At 36.9% G+C, this 19151-nt stretch overlaps 1 protein-coding gene across 3 annotated transcripts in view; it reads left to right on the forward strand.

The window, feature by feature from the left end:
• The window catches only part of frmpd3 (FERM and PDZ domain containing 3), a 115659-nt gene that overhangs the window by 50926 nt on the left and 45582 nt on the right, over positions 1 to 19151 (forward strand). For all 3 annotated transcript variants that reach the window (XM_058398087.1, XM_058398090.1, XM_058398088.1), the window contains exon 2: positions 2589 to 2657. The gene's annotated coding sequence lies outside the window, so the exon portion shown is untranslated. The remainder of the gene's footprint in view (positions 1 to 2588; positions 2658 to 19151) is intronic.

Here is a 19151-nt window from a genome sequence, read left to right on the forward strand (position 1 = left end):
CTGGCACCTAGGTGGTGGAATGAACTTCCCCAAGATATCAGAAAAGCCAAATCTCTGGCTATCTTTAAACAATGGTTATAGTCCCACATATTCCTGAAATACTTAAACTAGCACTTGTTTTATTTTTTTATAAAATAAAAAAAATGTTTGGCTGTGTGCACTTCTGGCAGAATTACCTCTCCACAGAATTTTATACTGATGGTATTCTTAGTCTATGACCTAGTGAACCAGTATTGATGTATTCACTGGTAGAGATTTTAAAGTGCTTTGGATAAGGCCACCATAAATGTAAATAAATGTAAATGTGAATGTTACAGTGACATGTACTACCTACTTAAACATTGTTGCAGATAAAGTACACCCCTTCTTGGCAACAGTATTCCATAAATGCAGTGGTCTCTTCCAGGAGAATATTGCACCGTGCCACACTATAAAAAAATGTTTAGGAATGTTTTGAGAAACATGACAAAATGTTAAGGATGCTGACTTGGCCTCCAAATTTACCAGATCTGTGGCTGATTAAGCAAGAGTGGGATGTGTCCAAAACATGGAAGGACCACCTCACATATTACAGGACTTAAAGAATTTGCATATACCACAACACACCTTGAGAAATCTTTTGAGTCCATGCCAAGACAGGGGTCAGAGCTGTTTTGACAGAACAAGAGAAAATCATACACTATATGGACAAAAGTATTGGAATTCAAGCAATTTCAATCAGACCCATTGCCACCTAGCCATACAGTCTGTATTTATAAGCATCTGTGAAAAAAAATGTGTTGTTCTGAACAGCTCAGTGAATTCAAGCATTATATTGTGATTGTCACCTTTGCAGTGAGTCAGTTTGCGAAATTGCACCCCTTCTAGATATTCCACAGTAAACTGTAAGTAGTATAATTGGAAAGTGGAAAGGTTTAGCAACTCATCCAGTAAAGTGGAAGACCACAGAGCAGGTTCACAAAATGCTGAGGCACATGGTGTATAAAAGTTGCCAGTGTTCTGCTGATTCCATAGGTGAAGAGTTACAAACATCCAGTGGCACAAATATCAGCACAAAAACTGTGGGTGGTCACTTCGTGGAATGGGTTTCCATGGCCGAGCAGCTGCATACAAGCCTCACATCACCAAGTACAATGCCATTTGTCGAATGGAATGATGTAAAGCATGCTGCCACTGTACTCTGGAGCAATGGAAATGTGTTGTATGGAGTGACGAATCACCCTTCTCTGTTTGGCAGTCTGACATATGAGTCTGGGCTTGGCAGATGCTAGGAGAATGTTACCTGCCTGACTGCACAGTCCTAACTGTAAAGTTCAGTGGAGGGATAATAGTATAGGGACTTTATTTATTAATTTATTTATTTTTATTTATTTATTTTATTTTATTATTTTTTTTAAATTGTGGCTAGACACCTTACTTCCAGTGAAATAAAAGTGTTAATGCTTCAGCATTCCAAGACGCTTTGGACAATGCCATGCTCCCAATTTTGTGTGGAACAGGTTGGGGAAAAAGCCTTTTCTATTCCAGTATAACTGTAACCCAGTGCACAAAACACACACAGGTCCATTAAAGATATGGTTGGATGAGTTTGGTGGGGAAGAACGTAAAAAGCCTACAGAGAGCCCTGACCTCAACCCCATCAAACACCTTTGGGATGAACTGGAATGGAGATTGCAAACCAGGCCTTCTCATCCAACATTATTACCTGACCTCACAACTGCTTTACTGAATGAAGGGGCAAAAAATTTCCAAAGAAACACTACAAAATCTTGTGGAAAGCCTGTCCAGATGAATGAAAGCTGTACCTGCAAAGGGAGACCAACCGCACATTGATGTCTATTTATTTAGAATTTGATGTTATTAAATCCCTGATGGTGTAATGTTCATTAGTCCAAATACTTAAAATGTCATCTTTTGTTGTTGTAAAAAGTAAATTGTTTGCATGCCAGTAAAGAAAGAAACATTTTGCAACAGACCACTTTTTGATTAGAAAACATAATATAGGCTGATGAAAAAAGATAAAGCAAGTGTGACAACGGCACCAGAAGAACGGCTTCAGAATCTTCATGAACTAAAATTTACCAGCAATTTCTTTTAGTTTGTACACTATTTTTCTATGAATATATCTCAATATTGCCAATAATTTGAACACACACTCACAGACAATCCAAAGGCTCCTCGAGAGTATTGCCTACGAGATGTCTGTGAAGCTATATATGACTTTTTGCCTGAGACAAGCTACCACATAATGAAATGGCTTCCAAAAAGATACAATAGATTGTTCATGTTTGTGTAATGAGATCTTAAGTGATCTCACTTTATGTTACTTCAACAAATTGAAATAATTTCCTGTTTCCTTGACAGAATTAGCCATGATCTGCTTTATGTGAGTAATTAACATGAGCTTGTGTTTACAAATACTTGGCTGATGTCCCCTGACACATTACCTAATTACAAACCCTCTGAATTTCATTGCATTATTTAATGACCACATACCTATCCGAGCCTGTTTGCTTCACCTAATTACTTCCAGGGTTGCCTAGTGTTCATTTTAAGCCATTAAAATATGTATGTTTTGTCTTTTGCAGTGTCCTGGTGTTGGAAACTAGACCGGGGAAGATATATACTCTGTCTTGTACACAAGTCCCAGAGAAACCGTAAGTCTTGGCAGACATGTACTCTACTTCTTGTATTGATCTATGGTATGGGGTGGGGTCTATATGTTACAGCAAACTATTTAGTCTTGCACTCATAGATGTTAGCCTTTTTTTTTTTTAAAGAAAAAGAAAAAAGAAAGAAAGAAAAACTGGATAATTTTCTTTCTGCTCCACATGTTCGTCTCTGTCATCACTTCCCACTCAGTGTGCATTTAAAATGACTCACACACCAACGTTAGCACACTCAATCTAGTTTCACATTTATGGTAGTGCTTGGCCATGCGAAAGCTCTTCAGTTTCAGTCAGTCCTGATATAGCTATGCAGAAGGTTGTGCTTTTTCTACATTACTCCACACCATTGTGATATCAATGGCTAAGTGGCTGGATCAAGCCTGAATAGATGATAGCCAGCATCAGCTCCCTATGGGGAAGATTTTATGTTGAGATTAGGCGATTTGTGCAGCAGATAAATGCAGCTGATCTACCAGCATGTGGCCTTTGCTTCAATAGGCAAAACGAGAAGAGTGCCCAAGGATCTGTGTCTGCTGGCTGTCTTAGCTTCTCCAATACATCAAAAGCCTTTTTTTTTTTTTTTTTGCATATCCAACCAGTCACTGGTTTCTAGCTTATAGGCCAAAATTGTGATTTGGAGAAACAAACACCAATTCATTTCCATGCAAATGCTTAGCAGCAGATCATTACTCCCTACAGCGCACTTTCCCCTTTCTCTACAACAGCTCCTTATTCAAGCAAGGCAGAGGAGTGCCACCAGCTGCATGCTTTCAAAGAGATTTTAGACCTGCTACAGAAAACCTTTGAGAGCATAGTGTACTGCAAGTGCACTAGTGGGCACTGTGGGAGTTAATGCTCTGTGATCTGCCAGGCATGCACTGACATCACATTCACCACATCAGGAATGCTTTATTAAAGCAGAGAATCAGTCAGAATGCTAAAAAACTAATGGTGGAGATCACATCATTTTCTCACAGACATCTACACGTCCTCCACTGATTTGCAGATTTCATTGATGTATGGTTTTGGGCCTCTTTTTTTTTTCAATTACAATTTATATTATCATTCACACTACAGCAAAGAAATTCAAGAAAATTCATGAAGGTCCAGTTACATACAATTCCTTGCTAACAAAGGACCAGATACGCAACTAATATGAATAAAAGGTGAAAACAGATAACATTTAGTGCTTAACTATTAGTTCATAGTTATAAATAAGTGTACAGTGACTTGAGGCACGGTGGCTTGGTGGTTAGCAGGTTTGCTTCACACCTCCAAGGTTAGGGGTTTCATTTCTGCCTCTGTTGAGTGTGGAGTTTGTCTTGGGTCTTTCCTTGGAGTGGGTGCTATAGACAGTTTTTTTGTTTTTGTTTTTTATTACATTGGATCAGTTCCACTATGTTATTTTGTGCTCAGCTTGAGACTGTGAAATAATTTGTGTGTGGCCATCAACTGATCTCTGATCTACATGTACACACAAATTATTTCATATTCTCAAGCTGAGCACAAAATAACATAGTGGAACTGATCCAATGTAATAAAAACAAAAACAAAAAAACTGTCTATACACACACACACACACACACACACACACCCCTAGTTGGACCTAACTTTTAAATTAAATGAAAAGACATTACAAAATAAAATAAATGTTGTTGTCTACATTGCAATACATTGTAAAGTGAAAAGATGAAGCGTCATTCAACAACTTTCTGTTATAATGGTGTATTATTTACATAACAAATTTCTCATTTTTGACAAATTGTTAATGGCATGTTTTTTGTACAGTATTTATATAAGAAAATGGACCCAGGGTAGTTTTGGGAACCCACTGAGAACTTCTTTAAACAAATATGGATGACTGTTATGTTGTTATGCCATCTCTGTGGGTCTTGCTACATTCAGAATGCCCAAGGATGTTCAAGCATCTCTCCACGAAAATATAACAAATACATGTGGAGAGAGGATTTGTATAATCAAAACAAGCTTATTCATACATACTTTCTTATCCTTTCCCTACTTCACTTAGAATGTGGTCAGGGTTAAGTGAGTCATACTAATAGAGGTTTTACTCAGCATTCACACTCTTAGAAAATAACAAAATTTGTTAGCTACAGCAGATCACCTCATATCTCAGGTCTCCAGACAGAGACCATGTCCAAACATTTCATGTGTTTTTCTCAGGCCGTCTTCCTGCACAGGGTGTGCTGAGCTCTGACATTCAGCTCTGGTTCCCCTGAGGCAGCTGATGTCTGAGGTGCTGACAGATTTTCACAGCGGCTGTGCCTAGCTCTGATGTTTTGATAAAAAAATAAAAAATAAAATGAGGGAAGCTGTGAGGCTTTTTAGGATGCATGTATAGGTGTGTTCATGAATCTTTTCCTTTAGCAAAGTCCATTTTTGCAGTAATTCGACTACTTATGCAATCCCTGAATGTGTGTTTATTGATGTTCAATATTCACTTTCTCAGCCTTAAAAAAATTGCACTCACTTTGTCATAATTTCTGTTGCCATAACAAATAAATAAATATATATGGGTGATATATGCAATGAAACTTTTTTTTTGTTACAGGTATGCTAGCTTTTGCTTTTGCTTTGTTTGGTACAGAGCCTTATGGTGATGAATTATCCTGCCATTCAATATGACAGCATTAAAGATTAAAGCTCAGATTCAAACGAAAAACATTTTAAGAAAATCATGAATTAGGACTTTCAGGATTCATCTTGTGTAATAACAAAAATATTAACATTTAAATGAAAAACAAGCTATAATAAATGCCCTACACATTTGTGACACCTTTGTAAATTTAATATCCTGCACTCACTGTATAGTGGAAAATAATGCTGTGTTCTGAAAAAAATGTTTTTGTGTCACAGTATGTATTTTAGCACAATCTTTAATATATGCTCATTTTTGACAATCATAATAGAGTCTTAATTTGTAAAACATCACCAATGAAGAGGTGAAGCAGCCAGTGGACAGAGAGGGAAAAGGTCACCTCATGAAATGCAGTAGTGTTTAATGTCGTGTCTTATAGACCTTGAGCCAGTGAGGGATTACAAGCATAACATTTCAATTTTGTTTAGGGGAGACTGAAGGAGCCGGCTACATTTCCAATTCGTTAAGCTTCACAACATGCACACAACCTCACATAAAACTTTTTGCTTAGAACTCTGGATCTTACCAAAATAAATTATGCCCTTTAAACCACATATTACAACATGAATACCATGTCAATGAATAATAGCCATTCTTAGCCTTACTAATTATCCAAATTACTCCACAACACAGTTATGTAATTTATATTCTCTTCCCGATGGCAAAATTAGCTCTGCTCATCTGTGGCAGTTCAGTGACTCATATGAAGATCATATGGCACTGGGTTGAATTTTGTGAGGATTCCAGGGTTAGCAAGTTTCATAAACAGAAAAAAAATTATGCCTCCTTTGCCTCTATCAGTGCATTTTCATGATATCTGTGATGCACATGTGACTGATAATAAGAGGTGGGTAGTAACGAATTACATTTACTTCGTTACATTTACTTGAGTAATATTTTTGGGTAATTGTACTTTTAGAGTATTTTTAAAGATGTGTACTTTTACTCATACTCAAGTACATTTTTAGTGAAAAAAAAATTACTTTTACTTCGCTACATCTGGCGGCGTTCCTCCATTACTGTCAAATGTTAATAATTAATATGAGATTTTAAAATAATTAGTTTATATGGCTTGTTCGCAAGTCTTGCGAGATGTTGGAGAGGCTGCTTCGCGAGAGGCTGTTACGGATCTCCCGCTTACGTTTAGCGCGCGTTTAGAGGAAGATGATGAAGCTGAAGCAGAGGAAGACGTGTGCGAGTTAACGGAGGCAGATCACCCATGGCCTCAAGTTCAGTCCGTTCTCACTCCAAGATGTCAAAAATAATAGTTTCATAATGCGATACATGCTGTGTTCACCAAAACCAAATGACATCGCAGTGTACAAGAATTCCAGCTCCAACCTGAAAAAACACAGAGCAGTAAGTGTTACAGTGAGGCCTATTTCAACCCTATTAATGGTCATTTGGTAACTATGGGCATTTTAATATGGGCACTATGGGTATATTAAAACCACATTTCTCACAGTGTCCGAATGTTTTTCCTCATATGCCCTCTCATGCAAGCAATGACCAATATCTTGTGAACCCTACAAACAACACAGGTTTATGAACAAACATTTATTCTAAACATCTGCACAATTTCACACCAATTTTCCACAAAACTACATCAATTTTACAGCATACTGTGACGTCATGCATTTATACACAAATACGGACACCTCAAAGTGTAGAACATACATACAAATTAAAAACGGGATTGTATTTGATTTTATTCCAACTTAAAGGATACAAGTACTTATAAAATGCATATATTATTATTTTATCAGAGGATTTACCAAACAAGCTTAAGGTTTATGCAGAACTAATCAAGTCAAGAAAACGAGGATCAGTCCACAGTAAAATTCTGAAAAACTGATTGTTCAAGGAAGAACATATGACAAAATAAACATTCACATACTGAAGGGCAAACACACACAAACAAGTTCATACACAAACATAAACACACACTCTGCGCACACACACCCACCCCTTCTCTTTTGTTCTCTGTTAGCTTGTTTAAATGCAGATGCTGACAAGTTTGTGTTGTGAATGTGAAAATAAAGACAGAGTTAACTGTTAGAAAAACACCTGGGTGTGTTTGAGATTTTATTGCAAATGACAGGTCATGTAATGTTAATGTGGCCATCACTGGACTGAGATAGGCTACTTTACTTCAACCTATGTTTTATAAAAGCAGAACAGACTTTTAAGGAGAGGTGTGTGAAAGCTCTCCAAGTAGTTTGAAATTCTGGGTTTTTGCTTCATATCAATCAGATCAGAAGTAACTAGTAACTAGCTACTTGAGTAGTTTTTTCATTGGATACTTTTTTACTCTTACTTAAGTAACTATTAAGATTGTTACTTTTACTTTTACTTGAGTAAATATTTCCATAAGTACTTGTACTTTTACTTGAGTACAGATTTTGGATACTCTACCCACCTCTGCTCTGCAAATATGATTATTAGTTAGGGTTTTTGGGGTTTTTTTTTAAAGAAAAACAGCTGCTAGTTCAGTTTCAGAATTTCCACACTCTGATAGGTATCGGCACTGGTCCCAGATAATTCATGGTTTTTGAAAACTAAATAGAATGGCAGTCTTTGCAAACACTGTCTGAGTTGGCAGCATCCCTAATGAGACATCATAGCAGGTGATTGGCCACCCTAATTAACCGCTGTATCCCTCACATGATAATGAATTAATTATTTATGTCTGGGCTTTTTCTTTCAAGCATTCTAATCTTGCCCTAAAATAGGGATTAGACAAAACACAGTAGAGCAGCACTGATGAGAAAATGTATGCACATTTGGTTTAAAGTCTACTCTCTAGTGAGAGGGAATAGAGCTTGAAGGCGAAGAGAAGTCATTTCTTCCCTGGGGAGAGGCTGGCCTTCCTGACACTGGATGTCTTTACATAGCCCCAAAACACTCCACGGCAGTTTCGCTCCATGGATCTTATGTCAGTAGGCTTGTAAATTGAGTATGTGAGAGGTTACACACAAAAACAAATAGGCACAAAACACACACAGACAGACACACACACACACACACACACACACAAAATCATAGTCATAGAAACAGATGCGTGGAAAGAATTGGAAATCGGGAAGGACAGAATTGAAAATGTCTATTTCACTCAGACAGCATCATTTTTATACACCTCTAGCAAAATGTTGATAATCATTGACATCTCAAGAAATAAATGGCTCATAGGCACCTTTCAGTATTGTATCAACACAAACATACAAACATAGTAATTCTCTGCAATGGGAAATTGTGTAGCATTTATAAAAGTAATTGTGTACAAATATTGCATAAAGTAAAGTTGGGATGGTAGAAGATAATAATAAAAATATATGTATAGCACAGAGATATAATATAAATGTGTTCAGTTCAATGCAGAATTATCCAGGAAGTGATGTGTTATTATACATATATATATAGTAGTTACATTTACTGTGTTATGTCCAGTGCAGATAATGCATGAATATAAAATTATGCACAGATAAAAAAAGGATGGATTAAAGTGCAGATTTGTCTGTTGGCTGCCTGGAGAAATGACCTGTAAAAGCATTCCTTCCTGCAGCTGTGCAGAGGCCACTCAGCCACTCAGCGTACTCCTCTGCCCCTGTAGTGTTTTATGGAGTGGGTGGGAGGGGTTCTTCATGATCACTGACGCCTTTGCCAGCATCCCTCTCACTGCAACCATCTCTACTGTGTCCGGTTTAGCCCCCAGGACTGAGCTGGCCTTTCTAATGATCTTGTCAGTATGTTAGTGTCCTTCACTGAAAGCCCCAGCACACAACAGCATAAAAGCTCTCAACACCGCAGACTCATATGAGGTTTTCAGCAGGCAGCCCTTCACTTTAAAGGACCTCATCCTCCTCAGGACATAGAGAACAGGCTTTGGACCTTTAGTATAGCCTGTCCACGGTCATGTCCCATCCCAACTCTGTCAGGTGTGACAACAATGCTACAGGTCGATGCTCATTCACTTCCCTGGGGTTCTTGATCTTTGGTACTGGAACAGTGCAGAAGCTTTTCCAATGAACTGGGACCCTCTGCAGTCTCAGGTGCTGACACCATCAAGGCTTGCTGTTTGCGATGCAGAGATCTGTTCATCCCATTCTACACCTCTTTCACCTTCCCCTTTGAAGATTGCTCTCCTATAGTCCTCCTTCCTCTCTCAAATCCTCACCTACAAATTCCTATGAATACTTCTCATTCCATACCTGTCACCAGCTATAAAGTGTTCTCCTTGTTCAGCTAGGCCTTCAGGTCACTATTTCCCCAGGGTATGTTGTTTGCTAAACAATGCACCAATTTAGATGGCACTGCAATGTCACACAGAATTTATATAGTCTGTTAGACCATCAAAGACCTCAGCATGGGGTTCACAAAGAACATCAGAGTCAGTTGTTTCAAAGCAGCCCTTCAGAGTACCCGTAGCCTCAGGAGACCACTTTTTGACTGACTTGGTCACCACAGGTTGCCTCAATACAAAAGGTTTCTACAGAGACCTCAAGTGCACCAATTTATGGTCCAAAGTACAGTACAGCTATATGCCTTACTTTCCCTGGTGGTGCAACTGACGTACTTAGAGACTTGCAATAAGTATGTCACAAACATACATGTAAAGGGATAGATTTTCATTAAAACAAACAAACAAACAAACAAAAACAGTAAAAAATGTTACTATATAAATATACTTCCAAAGTAAGGTTTAGTAATGCAATGGTTCTCAACATCCTGGAGGCCTAATGCAGTGGGTCATCTGATTCATCTCTGATTCAACTCATAATATTGCATAATATTGAACCAAAAACTAATATATTAGCAGCAGAGATCAGAGAAGATACCAGCACAAATCATTTTACTTAGTCCCTTTTTCTCCTAGATATCTCTTGAACAAATGTGCAGTCATGAACAAATGTGCTTGTGTGTAGGAAGTAAACATAGACCTCAGGGCACCTGTAGTCCAATGCAACCTCAACCTGCCTATTTTAGCATCACCTTTGGAACTATATGACTTGGCATTCTGGAAACAGATATATAGTAACTGTGTGTGCATGTACTGGGTTACCTTTTTTTTACTAGTTAGATATCTAATTTGGAAACCCAGTGTATGCATGTTATGTATCAGGATGAGAGACATAGATTTGATACATATACAACATAGCTTTATGTATTTATGTATTATGTACCATGGGTTGTCATGGGTCTTTATGCTTAGCTAGGTTCCACATGCTTTCCTTTTTGTCTTGCTATTGTAGCCTCAGACCTTGCCCAGAATGTCTTTGAAACTGCAATATGCAGATAATAATAATAATAATAATAATAATAATAATAATAATAATAATAATATAAAATTAAAAATAAGCTATTAAAGTTGAATAACTAGACTTTATTTAGAAATGTCTGAAAGTGTTCAAATACTGGTTTCCTGGCACACTATTTAACTTCTTTTATCTTAATATTATTTAATGGAATGGAGATTTGTATCTTTAAATTAAACAACAATTTTATTAAAGTCGCCCGTGCTAGTCTGCATTAATGATTATTAATGACCACTACAGGACTGAGCTTGCTGAGCATGCAAAGCATGCTGAAAAAGTCTATGGAATCAAGAGGAACAGCATGTTTGAATGAATGCCTGCTCATTCTTTTCTAACAAATTCAATGCCTGAATGCACATACCTAAATTAACCTTACAATTTTTTCTTTCTTCTTCCTCAGTATTATTCTTTTTATAGATTTATTTGGTTACATACATTACATATATCCAATTAAAATGCGGATATTTTCAAAAAGAATATAATGGTATATGAAATAATTTCAGTTTATTTTTGCCCTTCTTCCCTATGAAGCTCTTTAATATTTTTGTAGTTTTTTTCCACGACCACCCATTCTATCTGTTAATTTATTTTTGTATTATATTTAGTTAACTATTCAAAGCAAAAATATAATTCGCACACATCAGCTCCAACACAGTTTGTCAGTCATAGTGGCACAAGAAAAGTCAGGCTTGTAGCATCAGGTAACAGTAAATTCTCTAACTGCATCATAATTCACACACTGTTCTGTTATATGAAAACTTCATATAAAACAGTACTTATAGAGGAAACAATGTTCTTAACATCAGTTAATATACATGTTACAGCCCCTTTAAGGAAGTTCTTTTTGCTCACTGACCAAAGCAAAGCTTTTCAAACAAAGCACTGATATCCTTTATTAGAATATCAGTGTGGTTTTATTGATTTAGATTTTGAGCATACTTCAAAATAACACACAAACAAAACTAACTAACTAGTGGTGAACTAACTGAAAATAAAAGACACAAAAAATACAATATTCTACCCAATGCAACTCCCAAAGCAAGAGAAAAACAGATTCAAAATAAGTATACAGGATGTAAGTGTAGAGGATGTGTGTTCATCCTCTGTCTGTTCTAAACTTTTTAGTTGTATTGCGCTTTTTTAACAATGGACATTGCCTCAAAGCAGCTTTTCAGAACATAAGAAACATTGTACAAAAGTCCTAGATGTTAGACAAAATCATTCCTAGTAAGCAAGCCTGAGGCGACTGTGGCAAGGAAAAACTCCCTTAGATGGTATGAGGAAGAAACCTTGAGAGGAACCAGACTAAAAAGGGAACCCATCCTCATTTGGGTGACACCGGAGAGTGTGATTATAAAGTCTTATAAATACCGGAGTGTGTGATTAAAGTTTTAATATTTAACACATATGAAAAATAAATAATGCAGCTGTCACTAACCAAGAAAAAACCCTAGACACACATTTCCCCCCTTTTGGAACTGCAGATTTTTCTTAATAGCTTCATTGTAGATTCATACTTACAAAATAATACGTTTGCTTTCAGACCAATAATAAGCAATATAATACTTTGCTGTTAGATAGGATTTTCTAAGAGAGAGTGAGAATAAAGATGAGTAAAGACCAACAAAGACTATTTCACCTTTAGAGGTGTAGTTTTTATCTTTTATTGTTTTAAGTCTTTATCTGAAATTTTTCAATTTCTGATGAATTTGATAGAACCCGAAAGGACTTCTGAATGGCATGAGTGTTTCAGACCATTTAAATCTAGTTTAAAATAAGTCTAATCCTTTTGTTATGGGCATAAACCTAGTTCAGGAGCCATACTGAGAGCTTGCGGTAGTCTGTCCAAAAAACATGGCTTCTTGTATCAGAGCTCTACAGCAGCAGAGAATCCTTTGCCTTCGATGTACTTGGCAGCAGTTCCACATGAACCCTGGATACACTCCAGTATTTTATTGTTTCACTGGTGGATTATCCATTGGGTGTAATGATATCCCACAAGTCCCTTATTGTATATTTACAAACCAACAAAAAGAAATTCTTTGAAAAAAATTAATCGGATTTATTTTGGATTATTATAATTACTATATTATTATATTTATTTTTATTTTAAATAGAGAAAGAGAGGAAGAGAGAGAGTGAACGAGACTACCATGTGTTAATCTGTTATATCATTTAGACAACTACAGTAACAATTAACAATGATGGTAGTATAACACTCATATTACTGGACATCATAACACATCAGTGCTATGATGACTTATGACAGAGCATGACATCAGATGTGACAGGTGTATAACATGGCTACGTTTGTGTCATGACAAAGGACACACGGCATGCTAGAACGGACATCACAGTCATCACACCAAGCTCTTAATGCATAGCTTACACACACTAACAAGCATCAGCCTGAGAGAGGCTGAACCATCTGGTGCAGTACATACATTGGAACTGCCCCACCTAGACCAGGGCCAAGGACATGCTCCAGAGTGGGGTATACAGCTAAGTGGTACTGGATTTGAGGCACTAAGACTGGGTCAGGACCTGAGACAGACACTGGAAAGGGAACCATTACAAAATTCTATAGAACCATGAGGAGAACTTATAATAATAGAGACCCGTTTATAATGCTGGGTTTGTGGACTTCCATCTTCAATTCAGACAAAGATCTAAGATATTGCAAAATATTTATTTAGTGTTTTTTTCTGTGTTCATTTGGAAGTACCTCATCACCTCGTTTTCTTTGTCTAATTTTGAATGCTTTATCTTGCTCTTTTCTGACCACAGCACACAATATCAGCTGTAGTTGTTGTGAATTTTGTAAGAAAGCCTTAGAAACACATCTTTCCTGTAACACTTCCAAGCTTCGTGTTATGTAAGTGCCATGTAACAGTTGATTTTGAAACTTGACAATCACAAGAATAAACTAAACTGTGGAACTCTGAAACTGTATCTTTGGGCCTTGATTTGGCTTTTGCCATCCTCCTCACACTGTTTAGAGGGCATTATGGATAGAGTACCTGACAAATTTCCAACTATCTCAGATTTAAACAAACTTTTTGTTAAGGCCCTAATTGTGTTTAATGGTATTCAAACCCTGACAGTTATACAATTCCTACAACTATTAGGGGCTGGGAGTTCAAGAAAGCTTGTGTCCTGTGATGTTGTGTGAGAGAGAGTTAGTTTAAAATATAGACCTGGATAACAAGCAAGTGAGTCAGATTTATAAACTAAGAAAAACTTTTCAAACAGCAACATTGGATGAACTAGGGACAATAAGACTCCCAATACTAATTGGACTGCAACTCATAGCAGTAGTCATAAGGGCACTGATGCTTTGTTATGCCACTTCAGAGACTGGATGGGCTGCTTGCATTTTATTTATTTACAGACATACAGGATATTAAGCATAGAAAAGCAACGATAATATCTGCAAAGACATATGCATACTGTATATACTGTAAATAACAGATGTATATTGTGATTCCAGAAGGTGCCTCCTTGTGTGTATAAGAGGAAGATTCAGTGATGCATGAAATAAGCTTTCCTCTAGAACAGCCATGAGGGGAGGGAGTGATTGCTGATGTCTCACACTATTTCTTAATTAAGACCATACTGTTCTCGGTTCAGACTCATATATTCCTCCAATTTCATTCCTCAAGGTCAGTCTGCCTCTAATTTCCATATACGCAAACGTCCATTAAAATGCTGAACATCTTGGAATGGACAAATCCTGAATGACCTAAGATTACGGTAACAAAAGGCTCCTGCTCCAATTTAATCAACTTAAAAAAGAAATGATGACAATCTTTGGTCAGGGGTTTGAAAGGTTGTGCAAAGCGTTTGCAAGTTCGGGCTGCTGTAATAGTGCCTCATGCTGGTTGCTTAGCTCTAGAGTGTTGCTCAGACATGTGTGGGAGTTGCATGAAACCACTAGCAGATAGACAGTACATCAACATTAGGTATCTGTCTGTTACACTCCATTCTCATGTTCCCTTGGGGAAAAAGGCTTGTACTGTATGACTGTGGCAACATTTGGACACAATTTTGCTGTCTTAGACGGTTTTCTGAATTGTGACTAAATTGCATGTGACTTGCACAGTATGAGAAGGTAATGATGACCAAAGAAGCATTATACCCAAGCTGTAAGAGTTCACATCAAATTTCTCACATGTCAGAAACAATGCCTTTAGACCAGGGATGTCTAATCTTATCCACAAAGGGCTGGTGTAGGTGCAAGTTTCCATTCCAATCAAGCACATGTGATTCCACCTGTTTTAATCAGTTGGATTTAAATACTCAGGTCTGGCTTTTGCTTTGTTGGAATAAAAACCAGCGCCCACACTAGCCCTAGAGATGTATTGTGTGGTTGCTCAGTAGCCCTATCCATTGAAACAGCATCCTTATTGTCCATCTTCTTTGGCCTATCCTTTCCTTTTGAAGTTTCAGTGCATTAAAGAGCACAGTGGTAGTATTGATATTTAAATTTCTGGGTGAGCATCTGCTTCGTGACATATCCTACAGTCTGAGCTCCTTTGTGAAGCTATTTTCACCATCACATTTGCAGATCAAGTCATTCAGTATGAGCAGCAGACAAATGGCAAGATTTCTCTTATTTTATAGTGTAAGCCAACAGCCCCTTGCACTATAATAACTCAGCCAATTTAATATCTTTGGTTTTAATTGGTATTAATTGGCTTTATATGAAATATACCTGCATTAACTAACGTTTATTCAAAGTGTAACTAAATTACTGCCTAAATGTTGAGGATTTACTGAACTCTGCTCTCCGTGTGTAAATGTGGTGATGGACTATTAACACCATAGTATGTTCATGTTAACTAATGTGTTATATATGGCAGTGAACCTTAATGTAAAGTATTACTCAATATCCAAAATTCAGTTGATTACTTGAAAATGGTCGAAAATTATTGGACATCAGTCTGATTTATTTCAAAGGTGATGTGTTGCATTATGGACATTTAGTAGTATGGATTTAGGACAAAATTATGATGAAGTGCTATACAAATAAATTTCACTGAATTTTATCTGTGACTACTCAGATTTAACCAAAAGTGTACCTAAACCTCTGAGCGTTTTTTTTTTTTTTTTTGAAGAATTGGGGAGAGTTAGGGTCTGGTGAGCATTTATTCTTGTCTGTGCTCTGTACAGTATAACAGAAACTTGTTTTCCGGGAATTTGGTTCAAGTTCTGCTCACGTGACACACACATACTCACATGCACACACACGCACGTGCACACACACACACACACACATACACACACAAACACACATTGGCCCCACTCACTGAGAGAAATAGAGAAAAAACTGGGTGTTAAATAAACAGTCACAAATAAGATGCAGGTGTTCCATGTTGGCTCATTTCCCCATACTCCTGCTACAGACTCCCACTAAATAACACCTGCCACAGTTTTGTGTTGTTTTGTTTTATTTTGTTTTGCTTACTGAAATATGAACCCTGCCCCTTATGCCCTGAGAAACACTGGAAAACACAGTGGAAAAAGAGAGGCGTAAAGGCCAGCATGTCAGCATGGTCTGTGAATTTTGGCTGTGACGGTCATCAACCTCAGCCATGTGTTCATAACTGGTTTCAACTAGAGATGTGCATGGAACAGTTTTTGATTCTGTTTCATACACTTTTCATTTTTGTTTGTACTTGCCTATTATATATACAATTGAATTAAACCAACACAACCGCGACCGTGCTACTACTAAGCTACTGAATGTGTTTTGTCTCACAAGCTCTTGCTTGTGCCCAGACTGAGAAAATCCCCAACTCCCATGTAAGTTTTTTCTTACACCACATATTTGTATCTGTATATTTGCATTTTGTGTCTGCTTACATTTCACATTTCACATTACGCATTCATATTCAGACAGAGAGTGATAAATGTGTATTGCAAGACCTGAGCTATATAGTTGCATGTATATTGCGTATAATAAACTGAACAAATCTCATCCATATTATAATCATGCAGACAAAACCTCTGCCTGCACAGTTCAAATTGTAAATATGAGAAAATAAAAATATAAAATGTAAAAATATACAGTACAGCATACCGCTACATATTGTCCAACAAAATAAAGGCTCAGTGGTCTCAACCATACAGCAAAAATAATACAAATTCAGCTTTAGACAAAGACACATCTTTGTAATATAAGGAATGAGTAAATGAATAATCTGTAACTGTTTTTACAAATAATTGTTGAATTAATAACTATAAACAAGCCGTATTTTCGACATTTACTTTGTGAGACCTTTTGACCACATAAATCGTTAGGGTTAATGAATTTAAGGCAGCAGTGCCAAGCAGATATATTGAGTATAAATGCAATGGCTTCTTCTGATTTAATAATTGGTAAGTGTTCAAAGAGATACATATGGATAATTGGCTGAAAATGTGCTAGAATCCTGGACATCCTGTGTTCACAGAGCAGAAAGAAAATGTTTTTGCTGGAGAATGTGATTTGAGGCAATAACAAAAAAAAAAAAACTCTTCATGTTTTGAGTCTAGGCCACTTCACTGGAGCACATAGTCAAAAGATCAGCTTTTTACTACAATCCTTCCACAGTCCTCTATTTTCCACCCTAGGCTTAGCAACAGCAGCCAGCTTCTTCCTCTTTTAAAGAGTTGGCAGTAGCGAATGAAACGTTTCGCTCTGCCTCCTGTAACCACAGCGTTTAGCTCAGTGAAAACCATTCATGTGAATGAGAAAGATGAGGGTAGGAGGGAGGTATGGAGATGGAAAGGAGAGCTTTGCTGATAAACACAACGTGTATTTTCAATGAGAGGAGATGTTGATTATCTGTGCACACCCAGGCTAATGAAGAAATCACAGTTGCATTAGGGGGGGTCTTGGGGTGGAGGAGGTTGGATGTTGTCAGAATCAGAGACTTGGTACAAGCCAGCCTCCAACTGAGCTTCTTCTTGTCATAATGCCTCCTAGCATATTACCTCCTAGTGTACCCAATAGCTCATCTCCTGTAGTTCATGCAACAGTGTAGTGCTGAAGAATCTTAGGCACCATAGAGATCAAGCTGACATATGATGGCTTGGAGAATGAGGCGTAGATGTTGAAGCCCTGATGTGAGCACTGTTAGGGTTGAAAACATGTCAGAACCAATTTGGCTCATGTCAATTTTGATACATCCTGAAATAATCTAGACACTCATAGTAAAGTAACATACTGTAGCAAAATTAAATATTACAGTGCTGCAGTGTTATTGATTTGTTTACTTTGCCTTTTGGCATCACTGCAGAAGGCTAATTAGTAGCAACATGTTATGCTTTTGGGGTGACTAAATGTTAAAACTGTCATAGCAGGCTAGCTCCACCAATCCAGCTTAAAAATATTTAATATATTTATTTAATCTTTCTCCAGTTGTGCAGTGAATAGCCATGCGAGATAACAGATAGATGCAATGCAATGTAAAATGTGTTTTTATTTTACTTTGTAACTGTCTTTCAAAAGCATCTCAGGTATAATAAGCAATAAAAAATATTCTATTCTGTATCTGCTGTGTTCTCTGAGCAGGAGGCTATAACTACTTAAAGAAAAACATAATGCTATAATGATATCATATTATATAGTAACATAATCTTATAGCATAATATAATGGAATATAATATAATGTATAATAACACTATTATTATAATGTTATTAATGATTACGAACAAAGTTTGGTTGTGAAAGCTGAAACATCTTTTAGCTTTTTCTTCTCATCTCTTTTCCCTTTTCTGATCCAAAATCATGATCTATGTCTCTTAGCATTGAACAGAATAGAACAGCTTGGTTGTATAGAAGTCATTCATCATAGCAAAATTAAGTAAAATTTAAGAGGCTTTTCTCTCCAATCAAAGCTTTTTTCAATGCAGGTCATGATAGGTCATTACCTGTGCTGTATGTGCATGTGATTTCAGGCTTGAAAAAAAGAAAAGCCAAAGTATGTGTGTTGGGGGGTGGGGTGGGGTCATTTGTAACAAGTACTGGTCACTGGCCACTGGGGCATTTTAACAGGTACTGTTCAGTTTCCCAGGAATAGGACATAAAAAACATAATATTAACTTTTTTTGTATGCAGCATATGATAATTCATTGTAAATGACCCATTGTAATTGTATAAATGATTAGTATATTTATAACATGTCACATGGCAAAAATCAACATTATTAATATTTGATTCAAATAAGTCAGGGATACTATATAAACCTCTGCACAACACTGTACACAATACAGCCAGCTCTCTTTGCATCTCTAAATTTTGTTACTGTATATGATCTCTTTTATCATTCAGTGACTGTTCATGACAATTCTGACTTTTTCTGAGATCATTAATAAACTGACAAGCATGCTGAAGATTTATTCTCAACATTCTGAACATTTCTGTCCATTATTTAGCTCATCACCTACACAAGTCAGTTCAGTCAATTCTGTCTGAGCCAAATGTTTGTAATAGTATAATGGATTCTTCAACATATTATCATTTAT

The sequence above is a fragment of the Hemibagrus wyckioides genome, linkage group LG08, assembly GCF_019097595.1.
Source record: "Hemibagrus wyckioides isolate EC202008001 linkage group LG08, SWU_Hwy_1.0, whole genome shotgun sequence".
Taxonomy (NCBI): domain Eukaryota; kingdom Metazoa; phylum Chordata; class Actinopteri; order Siluriformes; family Bagridae; genus Hemibagrus; species Hemibagrus wyckioides.